This window comes from Canis lupus, chromosome 17 (genome assembly GCF_048164855.1).
Source record: "Canis lupus baileyi chromosome 17, mCanLup2.hap1, whole genome shotgun sequence".
Lineage (NCBI taxonomy): Eukaryota > Metazoa > Chordata > Mammalia > Carnivora > Canidae > Canis > Canis lupus.
The window spans coordinates 37,782,389-37,800,768 of NC_132854.1; positions in this window are offsets into that span (position 1 = coordinate 37,782,389).

The following is an 18,380-nucleotide window of genomic DNA, read 5'->3' on the forward strand; positions in this document are numbered from 1 at the left end:
GTTAGGTATCCCCAGGCAGTGAAGGATAACAATTCTGTTGATAGCCCTGAGGCCTTGAACAAATCAATATTATTGTCTATTTGGTTTTCTGATTGGCAGAAGTGTTACAAAGACTAATGCAGGGCAGATGAGAACACTTTTGAATGTAAGCCTCCAAAGATAGATTTGTTCTTCCTTTGCTTTGGGTTTCAAAGGATACTAGGAAAGTTTGGATAATGGTTTACAGGCTCTATCCATTAGCAGGCTTTGCTCCAATTATTTTTCAAATGTCAGTGGGATTTTTAGCCTATAGAGAGCTAGGTATGGTTTTTATCTGGTGTATGATCCAAATGTAAGGGATGAGGCACAATTTGAATATGAATAGATAAATTCTCTGGAATTTTAAGAATTAAGTCACTTTTGTATGCATTTAATATTATAATTCCATTTTCAAAGTAAATTTGCCCCTATTAAATTTATAGTAGTAGTATCTCAGAGGAAGAATGAATGGTTTTCAGCCCAGGGTCTAAAGACAGGGAATATCTGTGTGTTATTTTAAATACCTACCAAATGTGTGATATGTTTCCTTGGGGGAAGCGGTTAAGCAAAGATGGAAGGGTTTAATGTGAAGAGATTAGCATCTGTATCTACCAGATATTGATTAGTCTGGCCATCTATATTTATAATTAATTCACCTTATTAAGTATTTTAGCATAAGGCATGATATGGGGTGCTTTTTTTCTTCTTCAGGGTACCCTTACTGGTAGAAAGTGATGCATCTTTTCTTTCAAAATAAAAGATATTGTAAAAGACAATGGATTTTGGTTTTTAAAACTAAATTTTCCAAAAAAGAGAGAGGGAGAGGAAAGAAGAAAGAGAAAGAAAGAAAGAAAGAAAGAAAGAAAGAAAGAAAGAAAGAAAGAAAGAAAGAAAAGAAAGAAAAGAAAGAAAGAAAGAAAGAAAGAAAGAGAAAGAAAAAGAAAGAAAGAAAGAAAGAAAGAAAGAAAGAAAGAAGAAAGAAAGAAAGAGAAAGAAAGAAAGAAAGAAAGAAAGAAAGAAAGAAAGAAAGAAAAGAAAGAAAGAAAGAAGAAAGAAAGAAAAAGAAAGAAAGAAAGAAAGAAAGAAGAAAGAAAGAAAGAAAGAAAGAAAGAAAGAAAGAAAGAAAGAAAGAAAGAAAAAGGAAGAAAGAAAGGAAGAAAGAAAGGAAGAAAGAAAAAGGAAGAAGAGGACAAGGAAAGAGGGAGGAAGGAAGATTGAGGGTTATTTTAGATTCAGAGACTAAAGAATGGACAGCCTGGGTGGCTCAGTGGTTTAGCGCCACCTTCAGCCCAGGGTGTGATCCTGGAGACCCGGGATCCCATGTCAGGCTCCCTGCATGGAGATTGCTTCTCCCTCTGCCTGTGTGTCTGCCTTTCTCATGAATAAATAAATAGAATCTTAAAAAAAGAGAGAGAGAGAGAGAGAGAGAGAGAGAGACTAAAGAAGCACAAAACTCAGATACAATGCTTTAAGCCTGACAGTATTCTGAACCAAAACAAGCAAATAACTTCACACCTGTAGAAGATATTTTAGGAACATTTGTAGACTAGATGTAAGACTGTAGTAGGAAATTTATGTTAATTTGGTTATGGATGATTATATATTTATAATTATGATGATGTAAGAGACTTTACTTATTTTTTTTAAAAAAAACATGCTGAATTATTCAGGAAAGAATGTCAGAATATCCATATTTTATTTTAAAATGTAAAATGGTTATATAAACAATATTTCAGAATGTGGATAAATCATAGATCCAGAGCGGGGGCATCACTGTATTGTTTTTCTTTGTTTTTCAGGTTTTAAATAATATATTTTATTATTTTAGTCCGTATTTTATTATTTTGTGTATTTATTTGATCAAAAGAGCTTTTGTTTGTCTTATAACTTAGCAGGCCTCACCTCACACATCACATATATTTTTGTATCACCTTTTTAGCTTACTGTCATTTTGAAAGTATTCTCTATTATCTATCTTAAAGTTAGGTTTTGTTTGTGAAATACAAACTGAAAATGTTTTTCTTTTTTTTTTAATAAATTTTATTTATTTATTCATGAAAGACACAGAGAGAAAGGCAGAGACACAGGCAGAGGGAGAAGTAGTCTCCATGCTGGGAGCCTGATGTGGGACTCGATCCGGGTCTCCAGGATCACGACCTAGCCGGTGGCAGATGCCCAACCGCTGAGCCACCCGGCGTCCCTGTAAATTTTTTTCAAGTAAAGTTGTATCATTTAAAAGGAGAGAGAATTTTGAGGGCACAGACTCATGATTTCAGCTCAAGTCATGATCTCAGGTCATGAAATCAAAGCCCTGCACGTGTACTCTGAGCTGTGCATGGAGCCTGCCTAAAATTCTCTCTCTCCCTCCCTCTCTTCTACCCTTTCCCATCCTCCCTCTCAATCTCTCAAAAAAAGAGAGAGAGAGAGATAATTTTCATCTCATCTCATATATCCATTGTGTATTTTATATTAATGCTGCTATTTAGTAAACTACTTTGAAGCTAGTAACTTTTAACAGTCATTCAGGGGGGTTTGGGTGAGCTGGGTAGCATTTCTCATACCTCTGTAGTCAGCTGTGGGAGAGTCAGTTCTGCTGATTGTGATTGTGTCCTCTTACAAATTTGTAGGTCAGATTTCTGTTGGCCAATCCACATAGTCTTTCATCCTCCACCAGGGTAGCCTGGACTTGTTCATACAATAGCAGCAGGGTTCCCAAAGCAAGTCCTACTGTGCTTTTAAGCCCACACTTCTTATTATTCTGTTGACCAAAATAATTCACAAGAATTATGTAGATTCAAGAGGCTAGGGAAATAGACTGTATCTCTGATAGAGGTACAGCATTGTTTTGCAAGGGGCATTTATACAGAAAAGTTGCAAAGGTGCAAGGAGAGATGAAGTATTGGGACCATTTTTAAAAATTTACTGTCAAAATTGTCATGAAAGTTTATGTTTTCCAATTTATAAAATCTATCAAATTAAAAATAATGAGATATTACAGACAAAGAAATCCACTAACTCATTCCAGCTCCCACATGCTGCAAAAATCTACAGTTTTTATAAAGTGATTTTTCAATATTATCAGGATATATGTATTTATATTATGTTCTAATCCCTTAATTTCACATTTGTTTTGTTAATTCACTTATTAAATATAATCAATTTTATCTCCAAACTTTTATAATTTGTGGAGTCTTATTCTCATTCCAAATAATACTGTAGTCACTTATACAGAAATAAAAACATGAATGGCAGACTGGATAGAAATGTCATTGTGCAATTATTTTCTCTCCTGTGGTTATTCTAATTTTAGTTATCTGAGCTTGGGTTCCACACTCCTTCCTCCCTCCCTACTCCCCAGCCTTTGTTAGAGAAAAGTATTCTTATCTTTATTTTGAATTTTCTATTACAAACTTACTTTTTGTCTATTCTTTAATGCTGTTTCCCAACAATTTGATTGCATTTGCATTTTGCTCTCAGGAATTCCTACACATTGATTGTCATCTAAGGACATGTTTTAGGTTTCTTCATTTATATGTAAGTATGTGTATAAATGAATGGCCTTTTTATACAGGAAAGGAGATACTTGGGTGTGCTCCTACCAACAAACCAGGGATCCAAGTTTTAGAATCTTTGTAATCATCCTTCCCTCTTGTTAAGCATAATCAAAGAAAGTAATCTTTAAAACCAGATGCAATAAAATATTTTTTATTATAAATTTATTTTCTATTGGTGTTCAATTTGCCAACATACAGAATAACACCCAGTGCTCATCCCGTCAAGTGCCCACCTCAGTGCCCGTCACCCAGTCACCCCCACCCCCCTTCCACCTCCCCTTCCACCACCCCTAGTTCGTTTCCCAGTGTCAGACTGGATAAAAGAGACTCATTTTAGACATAAGGACACCTACAGCCTGAAAATAAAAGGTTGGAGAACCATTTACCATTCAAATGGTCTGCAATAAAATATTTGTATCACTTCATATGTACTTTGCTTTTCTTAAAATTCCACCCCCATATTTTACATTAAAAGAGGAATTGTAGATATAAATTTGCCTTTCTGGTTTTGAAATCCAGCCATCATTTGATAACATGTGGAGTGAGTCAGCATCGTGGGAAACACACAAGGAAACTTGGTTTCTCAGTGTTTCTTCTCTCTGATTGCGAAGGAACAATACCACTAACGAAATTTGCAGCTTTAAAAATCAGCTGTCCTGGAGTCCTGTTCAATTATCTGTGGGTTTTGTCCCCTGTTTAAGATTCATCTCGAGAAATGCCTGACACAGTGTAGGAACTCATTAAACACATGTTAAATGAGTAAGTGAATGAATTAAAAAAAAAAAAAAAACCCACAGGTGTGGCTCTGCCTTTCTCCTTGCCAGTGAAGCTCTCCTCATCAGTAAAAAGTTCTTTTTTTTTTTTTTTTTCTTTTTTCTTTTTTGTCGGTGAGAGGTTGACCCATGGGAGCTTTTTGTTTGATTAATTCTTACTCATTCTTGAGTCTCACAGCTCAGCACCTTTCAACCACCTCTGAACCACATAGGGTTGAAAGAGATTTCATCTCGCACTCCCTTTCCCCTCCATACTCCCACCTCCACTCTCTCTACCTCCACCTTCTCAAAGATCTCCTTTAATTACTTCCCATGGCAACAGACTGCTTCTCTAGGTAGATTGATTGTTAGTGATTTTGCGGTGCCTTTTCCTCAATTTATTTTTTTCCCTATGTCTTAAAGAAATGTGTAAATATGCTTGCATGTTGAAAATAACCTTCAGCTCTGAGGCAGATTCATAGGATTTCGTTTATTTTGTCAAATATACACACACGGGGTTGCTTAATTAGACAGTCTATTGTTTTGAATAGTATTTAAAAACCACAAATGAGTAGAATGTGCATCTGTTCACAGTATAACAAGTTTGGTATTTTAGCTGATAAGCAGTGTTCCATGTCTTCAAGTTGTATACCATGACTATATTTGTTTTGCTTCTGTTACTGAAGAAAAATAATTCTGAATTCATGCTTTTACTCTTATCATTTTTCAGCATTTTTATTTCAAAGGTGGCATTTTTTCTCTTTCTGTATTAAAATCCTTTAATTATAGGCTACATGTAACATGCACCAAACAAATAACTTAGCCACTATAAATGGAGAAATTTTTTATAATAATTTCGGATAATGTTTTGCCAATTCCATCTCTCCATTTTATGGCCTTTTATTCAAAAATTAATTACAAATGTTAAAAATTATTAATTATTTATGAAAGTGTCTATTTTTATAGACACTTATATACACAGTGCTTATTTTGGAGCTTTAGCTTATAAACGCCCTCACAAAGCACTTATTTTACAAATCATGTAATTTGTATGTTGATATTAAAACATGATTAGATTTTTTCTAGTGTTCTATTTCATGTTACACTTGGAATTTTGTTAGGATATATCAACGAGAATAGCTAAGGATAAACTTGGTGAATAATTTTATAAATATCATTTTATATTGGAAGTACAGGTTGAGCATACTTAGTTGAAACCCTATTTCTTTAGGTGTTCATTTAAAACAAGGTTAAGACAATTCTGTTGAATATAATATCTATGACTGAGAAAACAAATGTCAAATTTAAAATCCCTATGAATGCAAATGATTCCTAGTAATCGACACTAAGTATTTTGGGATTTTTTTATTCCATAATACTGCCAATATAAGTAAATGTATCAATAATATGTACCCCTTAAAATAAAGTGAATATTCAGCTCTTCTCAGAGGACACATAAGCAGTTACTGCCTATCCTTCCTTATAATACTTTTGCCATTTGTTTAACTAAATTTCATTATGTATAGAAAAATTTAAGTAAGCATCTTGCATATCTGAAAGACAGAAATTAAGAAAAGCTAAACAAACTAGACACACATTTATGTTCCACTTAGATATTTGTACACAATGTTAGAAATATTTATTGGGGGATCCCTGGGTGGCGCAGCGGTTTGGCGCCTGCCTTTGGCCCAAGGTGCGATCCTGGAGACCCGGGATCGAATCCCACGTCGGGCTCCCGGTGCGTGGAGCCTGCTTCTCCCTCTGCCTGTGTCTCTGCCTCTCTCTTTCTCTCTCTCTCTCTGTGTGTGTGTGTGTGTGTGTGACTATCATAAATAATTTTTAAAAAAGAGAAATATTTATTGGTTGAACCTGTATTCAACCCAAAAATTCAATTGTAGCAAAGCTTATTTGTAAATACAATTAGTTCACTGTGATTTAATGGCATATTGAAAGTAATCACAATATCACTATATTGTAGGCCTGAAACTAATACAACACTGTTTGTTAACTAGAATTAAAGTAAAAACTAAAAAAAAAAAAAAAAAAAGACAAAAACCCACTGATATCTTTAAAAACAAAAAAAACAAACAAAAAAGAAAGTAATATGAAGGAATGAAATTGTTTCCTATAGCCTGAATGAATTTATCATTCAAATTCCACAAATTGAATCATGGTTATATCATAAACTTTTTAGAGCAAAAAATATGTTTATTGCAATATAACTTATAGATAAATATATTACAAATATACCTATAAATGAGTCTATACATTTATTTTATAATATATAATAATAAAAATAATACATTACATGTATGTATTAAATATACATATATATTTAGCATTATCAAATTTTTATAGGAAACCCTGTTATGCAAAAGAATATAGAAGCTGATTTCTGCCTGAGAAGGGTTGGACAGAGGTCTTATTTACTTGACTTCCCTTTTTCAACGGCTCCATGCACTACAGCTTGAAAGCCACTGCTCTAAATGTGCTTTTACTATTATAATTTTAGACTGATAAGACTATAAGAGACACGAGTGTTAAAGGCTCTCAGTCTTCTTGAGGTATCTTGGGAATTGTCACTTAGCTGGTTCACGGCAAAGTCAGGGCTGGTCACCAGACACAGTGATTCATTTACTCTGCTTTTCACTTACTTCGCTATAACAAGTACTATAAAAATAAAATGAACTCATGCCAGGAATAGCAGAATCAAAATACATTTCACAGGAACATAGAAAAATAAGTATTCAATTTGAGTAGCATAAAATAAAGACATTTTTTAAAACTGTTTTCATTTTTCAATGTTTCAATTAGAATATTTTAGTCATTTTCCTTCTCAGTAAATTAACTAATATTTATAAGATTGCAAATACCAACTAGTTATCTATAGATTTCCCTTACTCTAAATTTTTGATAGGGCTTTTGTTAACCCAATAGAAAGAATCCTACACCAGTATTCCTTTTACTACTATATGTTTACTCAGAACACAAAATAAAGTGTTTATAATAAAACATAAATTCTAATTTTCTATTATCTCTCTTCTGTGATAGCATTATCTAGGTAATTAAACCAAAAGTTGAGGGTTAAAAAAAAATTGTTCCTTTGTTAGTCTGTTGACTGAGATTTTTTTTTTATCTTTATGACAAATTTTGGTACACAGCAGTTTTCAGCAGTAATGGAAAAACCGACAGATAAATGAATAATGAGATTGTATTGAGTTATGTATTTTTCATTCTCCTCCAGTTTGATATGATTGCATTTTACTATGGCAACTGGGTTTTAACTAATTTTCCCCCTATTTTTTCAATTCACTTGGATAATAGAGGCTATGAGAGTACCATTCACCTTTATTGTAAACAAAACTGATTCAAATGAAACAAGATATGCTCATAAAAATAACGAGAAGTTTTGTTTAATATTGTGCACAATTTAATAAGAATCTATGTTTTAAATCTTTGAATAATAACGTCTTTTGTCATATCTTCATTGCTCTTTTGTAATCATTCCATTAGATTACTGCAATGGCCAACATAATTATTTTAGGTAATATTAGTCAAATTTTGCAGGAATGAATTCATATTTCTCTATAAGATAATAAGACTTCCTTAAAGATATTGCTATATCAAAAAGTGGCAATGAATCTAATATTGGTTAAAAAAATTGTCAAAATATTCTTTTGCAAAAAATACTCAAGTTATATCTACATTTATAAAACTCAAAACATAAAATTTGAAACTAGTATAAAATTGTAGTTAATATGCTTCTCTTCTCCAAAAATATTATAAGGGGGATTATGACATATATAGGGTAACATTTTTGAGATGTTTTTATGATGTAAATTTTATTATAGGAAGAATATATGTAATCATTTGTTATATATTTGAAATTTTGTTAAATCAATTGTTAAATCAATTTCTGAGTTTTCTGAAATAAGTGTTTGATTTTAATACAAAAGAAACAGATTTTTTCTTCAATTATTTACATCATAAAAAAATTAAAGGCAATAATATCAATATCTTGAACACATTCTGGAATCAACCAAAATGAACAATATATGCCTTTGGCTCAGGGTGTGATCCCAGGCTCCTGGGTTTGAGTTTTGCTTCGGGTGCCCCACAGGGATCCTGCTTCCTGCTCTGCCCATGTCTCTGCCTCTCTCTCTGTGTCTCTCATAAATAAATAAATAAAATATTTTAAAAAAAAGTTTTTTCATTGACATTTTATTCATTAAAAAATGGTAGTGGCAATGATGAAGTTGGTACTATGCTACAGCAATTCTTATCCTATGAGGTAGGTAAGTTTATTTCACAAATTTTCAGATGAGAAAAGAAAGTAGTTAAATATTTTTCTTTGACTTCATTACTGATTAATGAGTAGACAATATTTATTTGTTTATTTTTTATTCAAATATAGTTAATACCCAATGTTATATTAGTCTCAGGTGTACAATCTAGTGATTTATTCACAAGTGTAGCTACCATATTCCCCACAAATTACTATTACTATATCATAGACTATATTCCTTATGCTGTGCCTTCTATTTCCATAATTTATGCATTCTATAACTGGAAGCCCATATCTCCCACTCCATAAGTAAACAACACTTAAACTAATGTTATATAAGATATAAATATTTCCCTTAATGAAAAGCTGTTCATTATAACTACTCCAAACACCAAGATAAATTTAATAGTAATTTCAACCTTTCATGCCCTCTCTTCTTTCTTTTCTTTTTTTTAAGAGATTATTTATTTATTCTTGAGAGAGAGAAAGAGAGAGAGAGAGAGAGAGACAGAAAGAGAGAGGCAGAGACACAGGCAGAGGGAGGAGCAGGCTCCATGCAGAGAGCCTGACATGGGACTCAATACTGGGACTCCAGGATCACGCCCTGGGCCAAAGGCAGGCGCTAATCCACTGAGCCACCCGGGCTGCCCCCATCTCTTCTTTCAATCATCTGCTAATATGTTGACATTTGCAAATGTTTATAATATTCAGTCATAAACAGTTTCTTAAGGAAGTGTTATGCCTCTCCAATCAACAAATTTATAATTTGAATTTGCAATGAAATCACTAGTTTAAAAATAAATCATTTAGGGGCGTCTGGGTGACTCAGTTGGTTAGGCATTTAACTCTTGATTTTGGCACAGGTCATGACCTTAGAGTCATGAAATTGAGCCCTGTGTCAGGCTCTGTGCTGGGCATGGAGCCTAGTTAAGATTCTTTTTCTCCCTCTCTCTCCACTCCTCTCTCATCTCTAAAAGTAAATCAATAAGAAATAAAAACAAATACATTTATAAATGATAATATACTTCTGAGAGAATGAAGACCTCTAGAATGATAAATGCTAGTTAACAATAAATTATTCTACAGTTTTTTCCATGTTAGTATTTATTCAATGAGCATGTGTGTGTGTGAACATGTGTGAGCACATACAAAGATGTACATCAAGGCACTTGTTGAGCCTGTAATATTTTTTTTTAAATACTGATGACTTTTTACATTTTTGGTAGTGCCAACTTTCTATATTGATGATATTTTTAATTCATTCTATTTATTGTCCTTTGAGTAGAGAAGAAATTTGCCAGCATAGTTAATTCTCTTTTTAAAGTAATGAATTAAACTGTCCAACACTGATGTCAGTAAGATGGCAGAATGGGAGTTCCTCTGCTTGTATTCCCCTTCAGCAACAATAATTTGGCAGCCATCCATAGACAGAAGGGCCCTTGTGAACACTTTGGGATATAAGTAAAACTTTGTGAAAGCCCAGCGGAGTCAAAGACCTAGGAACCCCATTTTGAGAAGCAGACTTGTACCCAGGTGGCTAACTTACCCAACATGGTCCTGGCTACAGACCCAGAAATAACTCCATCCCCCTGTGGACAAGGCTATATTGCTCTGTTTGGCCTTGGTTTTGCTACTAGTATCATACACCAATGGGCCTAGGAGGAGTCACATCCTCTCATGTGTCAGGTTATAGGCCCACAGACCTCAGTCCTGGCAATTAACACTGAAGGAACCCACAACTCAGCTCTAGCCCTTCTAGACCACAGTCTGAGTGTCCTCACAATCTTGGAGGAAAGTCTCCAAATTCAGTCCCACTTTAGATTCTGAAATGACCCTCTAACTGATTTCAACCCAGCTTAACTGTGTTTATGGAGGAAATCCCATTAGCTCAAGGAACTGAGAGGAGAAAGTATTTACCTGCTGAAAACAGTCTATAACAACTGGAAGAGGTATTTGTTCCTTTAAATGCACAAATACTTGGGAATCCCTGGGTGGCTCAGGGGTTTAGCTCCTGCATTTGGCCCAGGGGCGTGATCCTGGAGTCCCGGAATCGAGTCCTGCATCGGGCTCCTTGCATGGAGCCTGCTTCTCCCTCTGCCTCTCTCTCTCTCTGTGTATCTCTCTCTGTCTCTCTCTCATGAATAAATAAATAAAATCTTTAAAAAAATGCACAAATACTAGCACAAGGCTAAAAGAATCACAAAGAATCAGGTAAATATGACACCACCAAAGGAAGCTAATAAAGCTCAATTATCGGACCCCAAAGAAATAGAGATCTATCAATTGCCTGACAAAGAATTCAAAGTAATTATCTTAAGCACAATCATGAAAAAAAAAAAGAATCAGCATAGTCTAACATGGGTTATTTTCAGCTGGCTAGTTGGGGATGGGAAGATTAAAAATACCATGAATTATGGGATACCATTAAGTGAATAAACTTTTGAGTCACAAAAGCGCCAAAGGAGAAAAGAGAGAAAGAGGCAGAAAATTTATCTCAACAAATTATAACTGAAAACTCCTTAAATGCAGGAGACATGTGAACATCCAGATACACAAAGCCCAAGTTATCTCAAGCAAAATCAACCCACAGACGATTAACACAAGACACATTATAATCAAATTGTTAAAAGGCAAAAACAAAGAGAATTTTGAGAACAGATAGAAAGAAAACACCCACACATATAAGGGAACCCTCATAAGATTATCAGTGGATTTCTCATCAGAAAACCTGCATTCAAGGAAGAAGTGAGATGATGTATTCAAAGTGCTGAGAGAAGAAAACCTGCCAACCAAGAATATTACCTGACAAAACAGTCCTTCAGAAATGAAAGATATATAAAGACAGGTTCCTTGGCTTACAAGAAATGTTATGAGGGTGTTCTTAAAGGACACTATGTGACATGAAACATCTGAAATTAAAAAATAAATAAATAAATAAATAAATGGGAAAATACTCTGAGTTCATTGATTGGAAAAACTAATATTGTGAGACTGTCCATACTATCCAAAGCCATATACAGATTTAATGCTATCCCTATAAAATTTTTTCAGTGGCATTTTTCACAAAACTAGAAAAATTAATCTCTGAATTCATATGGAATGACAAAAGGTTCTGAATAGCTAAAGCAATCTTGAAAAAGAAGAACAAAACTGAACACATCCTACTTCCTGATTCTAAACTACATTACAAAGTATAGTAATCAAAACAATATGGTACTGGCAAAAAAAAAAAAAAAAAAAAAAAAAAGACATGTAGACCAAAGCAACAGAATAGAGAGGAGAGCCCAGAAATACGTTGAAATATATGTGATATGTGACCAAGTAATCCATGGAGGGCGCCAAGAATAAGCAATGGAGAGAGGACGGTGTTTTTTTGTGGGCGACCACGAACTAGCTGGAGTAACTGAACCAAACCAGGCCCGGACTTGCTTCCCTCATTCACTCATAAGGCTCCAGAGCCCAAAGGGTGAAGAGTTGGTAGACGCTTGAGAAAGGGCTTGAGCAATGGTTCTCAGGGCTTGCTTGTACGTGATCTCCCACATAACACAATAGATACAACTTATTCTGGCCTGGTCATAAATGTAAATAAGGGTCTGTCTGTCCTTGCTGGTCTGTTTACCATACCTAATATTCCTTTGAAGTATGCACATCTGGAGCAACAAGCTTATCTATTTACCAGGGTCTTCTGGCACCCGTGAGTCTGTCTTGCATGCTGAGAAAAGGCAACTTTGGAGAGTTTCACAAACCTGCTAAAAATAAACACCTTCTTGGCTTTGTTTTGCTCATGCTATAAAATGTTGTAAAACCTTGAATAAAGCTGGCACTGCTTGGACATCATCCACTGTGTCCCGCCTGTCCCCATCTCTTTACTTTTCTTTTATTTTCCTCATCCCCTTATCCTCAGGACCTTGATCGTGTTGCCACAGCACGCGCAACAGTTTTTAATACAGAGTGGTGTGAAAATTGGGTATTCCCATGTAAAAGAATTAAATTTAGTCTTTATCTTGCACTGTATACAAAAGTCAACTCAAATGGATTAAATACTTAAAATAAGACCTTAAATTTCAACATTCCTAGAGAAAAACACCAGGAAAATTGGACCATGGGCTTTGCAATGATTTTTGGATATGATACTGAAGGTACAGGCAGAAAAAGTAAAGTAAATGAGACTACATTAAACTAAAAAGTTTCTGTACAGTAAAGAAAATCATAAACAAAATGAAAATGGAATGAGTGGAATAGGAACAATATTGGCAAACTACATATCCAATAAGGGCTTAATAGTCAAAATATATAAAGAACTCATTAATCAATCAACAGATGGTAATAATAATAATAATAATTCCATTAATAATGGTCAGAAGAAGGGGACACCTGGATGGCTCAGTCAGGTAAGCATCTGAGCTGTCAGCTCAGGTCATGATTCCAGGGTCCTTAGATCTATCCCCACGTCTGGCTCCCTGCTTAGCGGGGAGCCTGCTGCTCCCTCTCCCTCTGCAGTTCCCCCTACTGTGCTCTCTTTTTCTGTCTATCAAGTAAAGAAATAAAATCCTTAAAAATAAATAAATAAAAACGGTTAAAAGACTGAATAGACATTTTTCCAAAGAAGACCTACAGATGGCAAGCAGACATGTGAAAAGATGCTCAGTGTCACTTACCATCAGGGAAATGCAAATCAAATCGACAAGATATCATCTCACACCTGTTATGAAATCTTTGATCAAAAAGACAAGAGATAACAAGTATTGATGAAATTTGGGGAAAATGGAGCTCTTGTACACTTTTGATATGTATATAAATAAGTATGGGTATTATGGAAAATAGTATTGAGGTTTCATAAAAAATATTAAAAAAGGAAATACCATATGATTCAGTAATCTCACTACTCAGTGTATTTGAAAACATACTGGGATCCCTGGGTGGCGCAGCGGTTTGGCGCCTGCCTTTGGCCCAGGGCGCGATCCTGGAGACCCGGGATCGAATCCCACATCGGGCTTCCGGTGCATGGAGCCTGCTTCTCCCTCTGCCTATGTCTCTGCCTCTCTCTCTTTCTCTCTCTGTGACTATCATAAATAAATAAAAATTTAAAAAAAATTAAAAAAAAGAAAACATACTATTGAATATTTCTCTTAATTGAATTATTGTCCATAATCAATAGTGCTAAATATAAATCTCGTACATTTTTCTCTATATTCTTCATAATAATGATATTAAGGAAACAAGCATTTATAGGTAGTTTTATGAACTAATATAGTATATTATGATTGTATATTATAAATAATTTTCCTTATTACTAAGCATATATTTCATGAGTAATGAAATTTTACTGTTCTTGTCCTTCTCATTTGTTAATTCTGCATTCAAATCTTAAAAACAGCAGAAATTTATTTTTGTCTATTAGTATTAGAAAATAATCAGTTGTCACTCTTACTTCATATGCACAACTAATTGTTCCAAGGCCATTCATTGGATCATTTTTTTCACTAATTTGTTCTGCTAGTTGTATCATATATCAAGATCCCTTATGTACATACATATGTTTTGTCAAAGAATAATTGCCCTGGACAAGTTAAATAGGTAAGGATGTCATTATTCAAGATTATTGTAGAAGGGGAAAAAAAAAAAACGGAACTCAGCTATGCTGAAATGAAAGAGAACTGTCAAGTGCTGGGATGAGCTAGTGGAAAGTTACTAGGGAGAATTGGTCAATGTGGTCAAATCACCTGTTAACTGGAGCTATGGAAGTTAGAGTTTAGACTTTCACGGAGATAGGAGATAAGGGTGCTATGGTTTCTTGATGATTACATACTAAAGAAATGAGTTTTAGATTCTTGAGACATTCCTGAGTTACAAAACTGGCAAGAGGCTGGGAGAAGATTTATACCCCAAGGGGGCAGAGAAAGCATTTTTCAATTGCAAATTTTCTAAAGTAAATTCTCTAAAGAAAAAGGGGATCCAGGGCCTATGTTAGGAAGAACTTTTTCTAAGATTAGTCAAACTCAGGGGAATTTTTTTTTTTTAAGATTTATTTATTTATTTATTCATGAGAGACACACAGAGAGAGGCAGAGACACAGAGGGAGAAGCAGGCTCCATGCAGGGAGCCCGACATGGGACTCAATCCCATGACTCCAGGATCACGCCCTGGGCCAAAGGCAGGCGTTAAACCACTGAGCATCCAGGAATCCCCAAACTCAGGGTAATGTTACAGCTTTCTTGGTCAGTTTCTCTGTTCTACATCCTGTGCATTGATTGATTGTAGTTTGTTTTGATCACAGCAGTTTCATAAAAACCTTAAAATCTGAAACTATGTTTCTATATTAAATCATAATTCTGTTGAACACATAGGACAACAAAGTGCATATTTTATGAAATTGGTCTTCTCATCATGGAAAATTATATATTACTATTTATTTAGGTTTCTTTTATACCGTTTTATTTTTTTAAAAAAATTTTATTTATTTTTGATAGTCACAGAGAGAGAGAGAGAGGCAGAGACACAGGCAGAGGGAGAAACAGGCTCCATGCACCGGGAGCCTGACGTGGGATTCGATCCCAGGTCTCCAGGATCACGCCCTGGGCCAAAGGCAGGCGCTAAACCGCTGTGCCACCCAGGGATCCCTATACCGTTTTATAAGATATTTTTTACTTTTCTTTACAAAAAAAGTAATTTTTTGTTGGATACAAAAATATTTTTGTATTGGATATATTTTTATGTATATGACAATGAAGGTTTTGATACTGTTTTTGTTAAAAATTTGTGTGGTGTTTTTAGAGAAATGCCGTTTCTTTAAAACCAGTAAACTTATTGAACTCTTACTAGTTGTAACATAATTAAAAACTTGTCTTTTTGTCTATAAACAAGATGTTACTCCTCAAAAACCAATTTTATTTTGTTTCTCTGTTGTTTCTATTAATTGGAAATTGTTTTGTATTTATTTACAACTATCCTAAGGGCCTTTTTAGCTTTCTTGTTTTAAAACTACTTTAATGATTCCTCTAAGAAGGGGTGTGTGTGTATAAAGTTCTTACTGCCAGGAGTGAAAATGTAATATAAATCACCATTCGTTGAAACAGAACAGTACTAGTTCAACCATTCTTTATATATCTATATATGTGCCTATGTGTACACACATGAACATCAAAAAAGAACGGAAAAAACGCATAAAAATGATATAGCTCACAAATAGTTATTTTCAGGTAATTTTTTAAAGATTTTATTTATTTATTCATGAGAGACATAGAGAGGCAGAGACACAGGCAGAGGGAGAGGTAGGCTCCATGCAAGATGCCCGATGTGGGACTCAATTCTGTGACTCTGGGATCACGCCCTGAGCCAAAGGCAGATGCTCAACTGCTGAGCCAACCAGGTGTCCCACCAGGTAATTTTTGAATCCTTTTTGAGATGTCAAAATGAGACATGGCATACTGGTTGAAGGCAAGCACTTTTAATTCTGGGTTTATCATATACCAATTTCACTGTAGGAGTATTCAAATGAATTTGTACCACAATGTAAAAACAAACAAACACCTTACACAGAATTTTCAAGTTTGTAAGTACCTAGTTATTATTGTTATTATAATTAATGTTATTATTGATTTTTTATTAGGCACTGACTTTTCACTTTTAAAATTAGTTTATACTCTGTTAATCCTACAAAAAATTAGAGAAGCAAAAATGTCCCTTTTGCCTCAAAAGGACAAGTTGCATCTTTAAGAAAAATCAAGATTTTCTGAACTAAATTTACCAAAACTCAGCTGTGCTCCTGAAATGAACTCTCCTCACAAACTTGAACACTGGGCCCAAGAAGAAAAAAGTTAAATGAATTATGTGAATCTCTCATTTATGAAATACCAAATAATTATGGGGGCTTATAAACTCTAGATGGCATATCCAACGCAAAGAGAGTAGCCTTCTTCACCACCATTGATTATTTCCAAATGGGAAGTTATGCCCTGTATTGCAAGATGAAGAATCTAAAAAGTTTTATATAAAATCCCTAAAGTAGTCAGTTGCCAAAATGACCAAAAAAAAAAAAAAAATTAAATCTTCTCGCTGTTACTCAAGTATTGATATTGCCCTAGACAACTAGATTGGTAATATTTTTCATCTTTAGAGCAATAACTTGATTTTAAATGTTAATAGGCATGACAGAAAACTTTTCATAATGCTAATTATTATTATTATTTTTAAAGATTTTATGTATTTATTCATGAGAGACACAGAGAGAGACAGACAGAGACATAGGCAAAGGGAGAAGCAGGCTCCCTGCAGGGATCCCAATGTGGGACTTGATCCTAGGACCCCTGGATCTCTATCTGAGCCAAAGGCAGACACTCAACCACTGAGCCACCCAGGAGCCCCTCATAATGCTAATTAAATTTAGATGAATCTCACTTATATCACACAGAAGCAATTGAAAATTTGAACATGGATTAGGAAATTTGAGTAATGTTGAAAAATGTTTTAAGGTTATTTTCTCTCTTATGCCTATTTTGCTTTACTAGCTATAGTTGTTTTACAGATGATTTTTAAATTATCTAATCCATGATTTTAGCATGTCACATGAAAACATGTTTATCATCTTTTCCAAAATATATTCCATCTATGTGTATGTATATGTATTTATTTTATTGTTTTAGTTTTCACTCTCTAGCTTATCTTTAATGCTAATGGGGTGCTTGTATCCACTAAAACTTAAGAAAATACTTATGTAGTCTTCATCTAATACTCATCTTGTGTCTTTAAGTAGATGCATTTGAGAGCAAAGAAAAAAATCTCAATTTCTAGATTTTTAAAAATTTTTAGATTTAGTTATCTGTCTTTTTCTTAAGTGGTGAGCATATAGCTGAAGAACTTTGGATATCATTACTTAAAGCACAAACAAAATGAATCAAGTATAAAACTGAGTAAACAAAATATCACTTATTCAGGGGTATTATATATAATATTCATATTTCACATATATCTTTTAAAAAGTATGGTAGCATGACATACCCTATGACTTATGAGGTGGGACAAAATACTTTTTTTTTTTTGTAGCAATTTCCCTTATTTCTTTATCTACAGAAAATATCTCAGTGACAAATTTAACAGAGAAGACAGTTTAATGGGTGAATTCTATGACTCCTAAGCAGTTTTTTTTTTATTATTCTCCACATTATAGAGGCATGACTTATGTGAAGGCCATTGTAATTTCTATTGTTAGAGGAGTAATTTGTTTCGGTGCAGAATGACTAGCAACTCTTATGCAGTCTGTGAGCTATGGCAGCAATAATAGGGAAACATTCACATGGTCCATTTACAAGATGAGGTTGCATAAAGTCCATCTGATTACATATAAGTGGTTATTAGAATAGGTCCTCAAACAAGAGTCATAGGAGAGCTATAAATTCTCAGCCATCTATTTTCAAGTCATTTTATGAGAATTGTAGTTTCATGCATATTGGACACTTCATTGTCATTGGCTTCAGAGCAAGAATAAATGGCACATTCACAGACCAGATACAGACTTCTTGGTTCAAGTGTCATCACAGCCTGCACTATTAACAGGGAAATATTAAAAAGAGAAAAATATCTATTGATAACAATCACTTTATTTTGACTCTGCAAAATAGGAATGTTAATTCACTATATATCAGAAGCTATTATGAAGTTCTAAAGACAGACATGTTTTGTTGTACTAAAAGTGTTCTGTAATTAATCAGCATGAAGCCTCATAGTACTGTACGTCCTTGGGCTGCTGCATAAGAAAATTGCAAACATGCACAT